Source organism: Schistocerca gregaria, chromosome 7 (genome assembly GCF_023897955.1).
Source record: "Schistocerca gregaria isolate iqSchGreg1 chromosome 7, iqSchGreg1.2, whole genome shotgun sequence".
Lineage (NCBI taxonomy): Eukaryota > Metazoa > Arthropoda > Insecta > Orthoptera > Acrididae > Schistocerca > Schistocerca gregaria.
Window position 1 is genome coordinate 520,158,941 of NC_064926.1, and position 7,488 is coordinate 520,166,428.

Consider the following 7,488-nt stretch of genomic DNA (forward strand, 5'->3'; position numbering starts at 1 on the left):
TGGTCAACCAGGGCGCCCGACAAGAATCTCGTCAAACATTTTTAGGACATAATCGAGAGGTCAGTTCATGCACAAAATCCAGCACCGGCAACACTTTCGCAGTTATGGACGGCTACAGAGGCAGCGTGGCTCAATATTTCTGCAGGGAACTTACAGCGACTTACTGAGTCCCTGCTACGCCAGGTTGCTGCACTGTTCTGGGCAAAAGGAGCCCGGACACGCCATTAGACGATACTCAGTGACTTTTGAGACCTCAGTTTACAGACATACGTATTAAAAATTCCATGTAATGCTGAACACACTGGTTTGAAGCTAATGTCTGTGTAGTGGCCAGTGGATTGAACTGAGACTGAAGACTCGTGTGGGTTTGAGATGAATTGACTTTCGAGCACACTGTACTCTGTGTTGCGAATGTCGGTAACAGGGACCAATATAACTGTAAAGGCAGTAAACAGAAGTTCTATACGGAAAATCTGTCTTATGGTAATTCAAATGTTCAGATGTGTGCGAATTCCTAAGGGAGCAAACTGCTTAGGTCATCGGCCCTTAGTCTTACACACTACTTAAACTAACTTATGCTAAGAACAACACACACACCCATGCCCGAGGGAGGACTCCAACCAGTGACTTTGCGCACCTAACCGCGCGATCACTCCGCTCGGCGTAATTCAAATGCTTTCCTAACGGACAAAAGACTGTCGATGATGCACCCCCTCCAGATCACTCCCCACAGGCGTATGGTTTCTTGCAAACTACCACCACAGGTGGTGAGAGCTGTTGGTACGAGTTTGTTACACGGTCGAGGAGGCATTCATCACTGATCCAGTGCACAGCTCTGTGTAGCACATTTTGGCAGCGTATGATGATTCCAGTCATGTAAATATAGTATCTGCTCACGCTAAGAATTTGCTACTGGGAATGAAAGTGAACGGCTGTTGCTTGGCGCCGATTATTTTCCTCCAATGAGCAATGTTTCTTACATCACTGGTCGTGCAGTAGTTGGTGTGTAAACAGTACAAATCGTCTGTAACCAGTGTTGCAAGTAGATCTATTTGAAGTATTTGAAGCAGCTTGTACGTCGGGAGAATGTTCTTATATCACTGAATAGGACTGAAAGTCTACGAGAAACCCAACTTGGCTGTGAAACACTCCAGGATGTTCACGTGCACCAGTACGTGGTTATCTTTCTTATGTAATATGAGATGGTTCAGGAGACAAAGTTTTTGACGCATAGACGAAGTGAACAGGTATACGAGAGTACGTCCCCATCCTTCTAGTGTCCCCAATGCACACGTTGTGTTAAGCCAAGAGGATCAAAATTATGTAGATGGTACAAGATGACAAGCTGAGTATTTTTACATAAGAAATCAACGCCCGTAAACGACTATTTAAAGCGGTACAACGTCTTCAATGTTGAACGTGTACGTGCTTTGTGTTAGTAAACTGTACAAGTTTTCACTTTTTCTTAGTTACGCAGCATTCTGACTGATGTAATAGATTTCGACTCTCCTGTTTAAAACGAGGGATGCGACTGTTGTAGCTTTAGTCTGTCATCTCACTATGAAGATAGCCGAGCCGCGCTGGGTAGCCGCGTGGTCTGAGGCGTCTTGTCACGGCAAGGGCGGCTGCCCCCATCAGAGGTTCGAGTCCTCCTTCGGGCAAGGGTGTGTGTGTTGTTCCTAGTGTTAGTTAGTTTAAGTTAGATTAAGTAGTGCGATGACCATTGCAGTTTAGTCCCATAAGACCTTACCAAAAATTTCGAATGAAAAAAGGTAGCCGTAAGGTATGCTGTCGATACACACCCATAATCTAGTGGATCAACTAGCTGCGGCATCGGCGTTTGTAGCCCCGTACTGAAAACGGTACACAACCGTCTCTGAGTTCTTCACGCTGGAGGTTTTCACTATTCACAGGTATTCACTGGTTACAGAAGATGGAGCAGTATCCGTCTAAGGAACTTGAGATTGTGAACGAACAGGATGTAGTGCGCGGAAGGCCAAAATAATCAAAGATCTCGGCGCAGAATCGTTCCCATTTTCGAATTTCAGGAATACTTACGTGTTGTGTGGAAAAGTCTTCATCAATAAGAACACTTCAGCATGGTCGTAGAACGCGGAGCGTGTGGAGGGTCCTAGAAGATCAGCAGCTACAACCATGGCATAAACAACCTGTACAAGCACTCCGTCTTCACGCTACGAGTGGCCTACCGGGACCATCCGACGGCCGCGTCGTCCTCATAGGAGGATGCGAATAGGAGGGGCGTGGGGTCAGACACCGCTCTCCCGGTCGTTATGGTGCTATTCTTGACCGAAGTCGCTACTAATCGGTCGAGTAGCTCCTTTTGTCATCACGAGGCTGAGTGCACCCAGAAAAAAAGGGAACAGGGCATGGCGGCCTGGATGGTCACCGATCCAACTGCCGACCACGCCCGACTGCGCTTAACTTCGGTGATCTCCGTGGAACCGGTGCATCCTTTGCGGCAAGGCCGTTGTCAACCTGTACAAGCAATGGGGCCAAATGGTTTAGCTCCACTGCTCAGTTCTTTCACTAGATTATCTAATCCAGTATTGCGTTGATGAATTTGCTACAGATCGTGCAGGCCGCAGACGTGGTGTTTCCAACTGGCTCAGTGAACATTTGCGTAGTGATTAAAACTGATGCACGATACCCCGTTTACTTCAGTAGCACAGCGGCACGTGGTAGCCCGTCATCACCGTCTTTAAACACGTGACAGGTTGCTGAGTGACAGAGGAGATCCCACGCCTCGAATACTGCCATCGCCTATGCTGCTTTTCTTTTGGGGTATATGAAGCCACTGGCATAAGAAACATTAGCAGAACCATAATAATAAAGTTTTAGCAAAGAAATACGACGAACAGCCGTGCAAACTGAGAAATCATTTTATTCAATTTTCGCTACCAGTTTTGGCAATTCAACATGCTATCTTCAGGTCCCATATGCATCTCTCAAAAATTAATTTATACTAGCATGCTGGGGTCATCTGTCTGTGGATGTTGTGCACTCTAAAGGGCTTCCTTCGAAGATTTTGCTCTTGAATGTAGCTCCAACTGAATAAGAACTGGTTGATAAGGTTACTGGAGAGAGTGTGTCTACCGTTCATGCACCTTTGTTATGGACGAACTGGGACTGGTGGCGTCTCTTTTCAACAGTTTAGTTGTTGTGAAGTGTAAGTTACATAGGCCAATAAAAAATTAAGTATTCGTTTTCGACGCTTAGCTCCTTTCTCGAAATCCTCTACAAGAGGGACACTCTACATGAAACTATGTCTTCGTCGTATTCACTGTGTGACGTCTCCACTATTCAGTTTCAAGTATCCTGAGAAGGGCCGCCGGTAGTATGTCTCATGCAAATTGCCGCAATGCATCAGTGCCTTAGCGAGACAGCTCCAACTAGGCTTGTTCTTTCCGTATTACTACCTTACTAACTGGAACTACATAGTTTCCATACCAGTAAGAGTAGATAACGTGAGTGCCATCAGATGGTCACCGCGTTCACTTAAGTTACCTCAGTAGTCGCTCGCTTCAGCAGTATAACGTATTGTCGTCAATTCAACAAAGCTATAAAGAAAGCAAAAAAATGGGACTTAACTGCTAAGATCATCAGTCCCTAAGCTTACACACTACTTATCCTAAATTATCCTAAGGACAAACACACACATCCATGCCCGATGGAGACTTGAACGTCAGCTGGGATCAGCCGCACAGTCCATGACTGCAGCGCCATAGACCGCTCGGCTAATACCGCGCGGCAAAAGCCATCTATAGAGATTCTTGGAAAAGCACTTTCTAACTTTGGAAAGATATTTGAGTTCATTGAGATGACTTACGGAATCGTTAGATGTGTCATTTTGTAACAAACAACCTAAACTTTTAGTCACATAGTGCATCAGTTTTCCATTCCGCCACCAGCAGCGTCAGCGTAGTGCATAGTTAATATGGCTACGTTCACTGGTGCGGAGCGTACTAGGTATATGTTTTGATTTCATGAAACGGTGACAACTGTTTGGCACAAATTTACCCCCAAAACGCTAACCTCCAAGTCGGCCTACAATTTGCTCTTGGTATAATTATTTTGTTGAGACAGGTTGTTCACTGCACCATGATAAATCACCAAATTGCCCGCGTGTAGACGATTATGTTGAACAGGTTAGGGAGACCTTTTTCACCGTCCATAACAATCAAAGTGATATGCGTCTCGCGAGACTGGCTTTCCACATAAGAATGTCTTGCGACTACTACGACGTTTACATTGGAAATCATACAGATTCGCAATGACACAGCACATTAGTGATGCAGATAAGGCTGCTCGTGGAGCGTTTCTGAACATACTATTCTTCAGCGGTACGTTAACGTCTCCTATCGGTGGTATGATGAACACCCACAGCTGCAGAATATGTGGCGGAGAAAATTCACACGTACCATGGAACACCTTCGTAACAGCATCTATGTTAATGTGTATTGTGCTCTTTGCAAATTGAGTATATACAGCCCTCCCTTCCTCATAGAAGAGCTGTATTGTCTATCAGCATTTGCTCGAAAACGTTTTACTTCCACAGATCGATGAACGTGGCCGAGATGGAATGGTTTACCACCAACAAGACGGTGCACCACCTCACGGAAGTCGATAATCGCTTCCCTGGTTGGCGAACTGGCCTTGAAGAGCCAATCACACGGCCACGTCGCTCCGAAGACGTAACACCCGATTCTTTTCTCTGATTTTTCACTGAAGACCGTGTGTGTTCCTCAACTACCAAACAATTTAGCCTACGTTAAAAATCGAATCTATGCTGCCGTTGCACAAGTTACGCCCGATTTGCTGGAACGAGTGTGAGAAGGAATTGGTTACTGGTGGGATGTTCGCCACTTAAAAAATTGACAATTGACGCTTTTATGAGAAACTTGAGTTTGTCTGCTGCAAGATGACTCATGTAAGTTATCTCAGTAAATTAGTATATCATTTCAAAGTTGTAAAGTGCTTTTTGACCAATGATGTATTGCACTGAATGCCACCCTAAAGAAGTACGAATGACATTACTCACCTGCATTGAGGATTTCCCGTTGTCGCTTTCGGTGAAGCTGGGGAAGCTGGGTCGTGGGTAGAGGTCCGCAGTATGCACCAGAGTAGCCCGTCGTCCAGAGAGGTGTCTGTGGAAAGCATAGTGCTCAGGGAACGAAGTGAGAGAGTAATCTACTAAACAGGTACAGTCTTCAGACATAAAAGGTGACCGCCGGCCGGCCGCAACAGCACTAAGTCCGAGTCGTTCACTTAAGGTGGCCAATAAAACCGACCGTCCCTGACACGCTAAGTCCAGCCATCTGCACAATGTGGCAACAATGTAACATAAGGAAATGTCAGAAGGCAGTGTAGTCTACTTCCGAGATGTTGTCATCTTGTGTGAGCCCGTGGTCTAGTGGTAAACGTCAGGCTTTCTAAACTTCTAGTTCCGAGTTCGCTTCCAACAATTTTTTTTCCCGTGTAACGTTATGAGTCTGATTAACATCAAAGATAATTCATTTCAAACCCTACCCACCAGTAATAACAAATATCTCCCGAAACAATTCCGCAGGACAGCTCGTGACTGCGTCCCGATCAGAAAAGCATATGAACGAGCGTTTCATCGCACTGCAGCGGCTACCGACCACCGGCGAGACGCCAAGCGCCACCTAAAATCGGGTGCCGTCCAGGTGAAAGCGGCGCCACTCTGCCACTGTATGTACGAAATTTCATTTTCGAATCTGAAGCTCTAGTTATCATCTTACAGCTAAGAATTCGAATTTGCGTTCTTGAAAATCATGAAGAGTCGTAAAATTGGCTCGCAAGTGGAAAAACGTCTAACGTCTACAACACAGTATTTACTTGTGGTGTTTTAGAGGGGTGAATGCAGAGGAGGCACCACGAAAGATTTGAACTGCGTGTGGAGCGAGTGCTTTTGGGAAAAATATGCCAGAAAAGATATTCTTGTTTTAACAAAGATCGTTCTGGCATGAATGATTATCCGAGTGAAGGTACTCTCGAGTACTGATATAAGTGATGTATTACAATTTGACATTTGCATCCAACAGGCAAGGTTTAGATGTTTCGTGTAGGAGTACTGTACGCTCTGATTCTAAACATCAAAATGCAACAGAGTGACTATTATTGCAGTTTCGCCTGAACGTCATCAGCTCGCTCATTAGGCATTCCTATGCGATACTGTTACTGGTGATGGGTTATGATGTCTTTACCGTTAACTTACTGAGAATAAATGAAAGGCTGAGCCCTACCAATAAACTAACTCGAGAAAAGAGTAGTGTGAACATAAGATTTTGCATCTGATAGCTCCAAAAGTGTGTTTTACTGTACGAATTCTTCCTCAAAGGTGTGTCCATCACAGCGGCAATGTGTTGCCAACAATTGAGATACCTCTCAGTCGCAGTGTAAGAAAATAGACCGACAAAACCACATCACGTGTGCTACGCACTCTCTTTTTTTTTTACAAACAAAAATATATAGGAAATTGATACATAAGACATCTCTCAGGCACCTTTATTGATAGGGAAGTCATCTCTCAGGCACCTGTCCCTCTCATTGTATACTCGTAAAATTTTACCTTTCCCGCTCTTGATCGATCAGCCGTCAAGGCAATTCGTTTCTAGACGAAAATGTTCCTCAAACTGGACTGGTTTAATGACATTTTTAGAACAGTAGGTTCCTACAGATGTAGAAATTGTAAACCACTTTAGCATTGTGAGAGTGTTTCAGATATTGTGAAAGATTTTACTATTGCTGGTTAATCATTAATCATTAAACTTTAACAATAAGAGGTAATATCATACTTTATTCAATACACAAAAATTAACTGCAGAGCTTTCATGCACGCAGTAGTAACAAACAAGGAAATTTAATGTTTTTGAAGCGTGTACTTTATATCAACGCCCTTGTTTTAGTACGATGTGAGAAAATAAACGTTAAAAATAAACTTTCTGAGAAGCATTTAAGTCATTTCTTCTTCTTATGTCATAGCTTTTATTTTAGTATGAAGTGAAAAAATAAGCAGTTACTGTTCTGGACACCAGACTCTTATCGCAGGCGATATCGGAAACGCAAAGGCAGAGAGCTCTCCATTCTTTTATCCAACAGTCTGTTTCCTTTGATGCATTACTACTCCTCACAGAGTCTTTATTATCCCCGTGGTGGTCGCATGGGTCTGACAGACCCGACAGTCCCAGACATACTCTACAGGAGACAGCCAGTGCGGAGGTGGTGACCTCACGTCCGGTAGGCCTCTCCCTCCACTCGTCCTGCGCAGGCGGAAAACCTCAGCACGACTGCACTTCCCACCCTGCTGTCTAGGTGTACTGATCTTTGTTGAGTTTCCATCTGCGGGTCCGCCTGACGTTGTTTGTCCCAGTGAGTTTTACTTATTTTTCCTCCTGGGTATAACATTTTCATCATGTGGATTATTGACATTATGTAATACGTTTAATG

At 44.5% G+C, this 7,488-nt stretch overlaps 1 long non-coding RNA gene across 1 annotated transcript in view; it reads right to left on the minus strand.

The window, feature by feature from the left end:
* LOC126282107 (uncharacterized) overlaps positions 1–5,156 on the minus strand; it is a 44,335-nt gene extending 39,179 nt beyond the window's left edge. The window contains exon 1 of the long non-coding RNA XR_007551328.1: positions 5,060–5,156. This is a non-coding gene — a long non-coding RNA (uncharacterized LOC126282107). The remainder of the gene's footprint in view (positions 1–5,059) is intronic.
* Between the last annotated feature and the right edge of the window lie 2,332 nt (positions 5,157–7,488).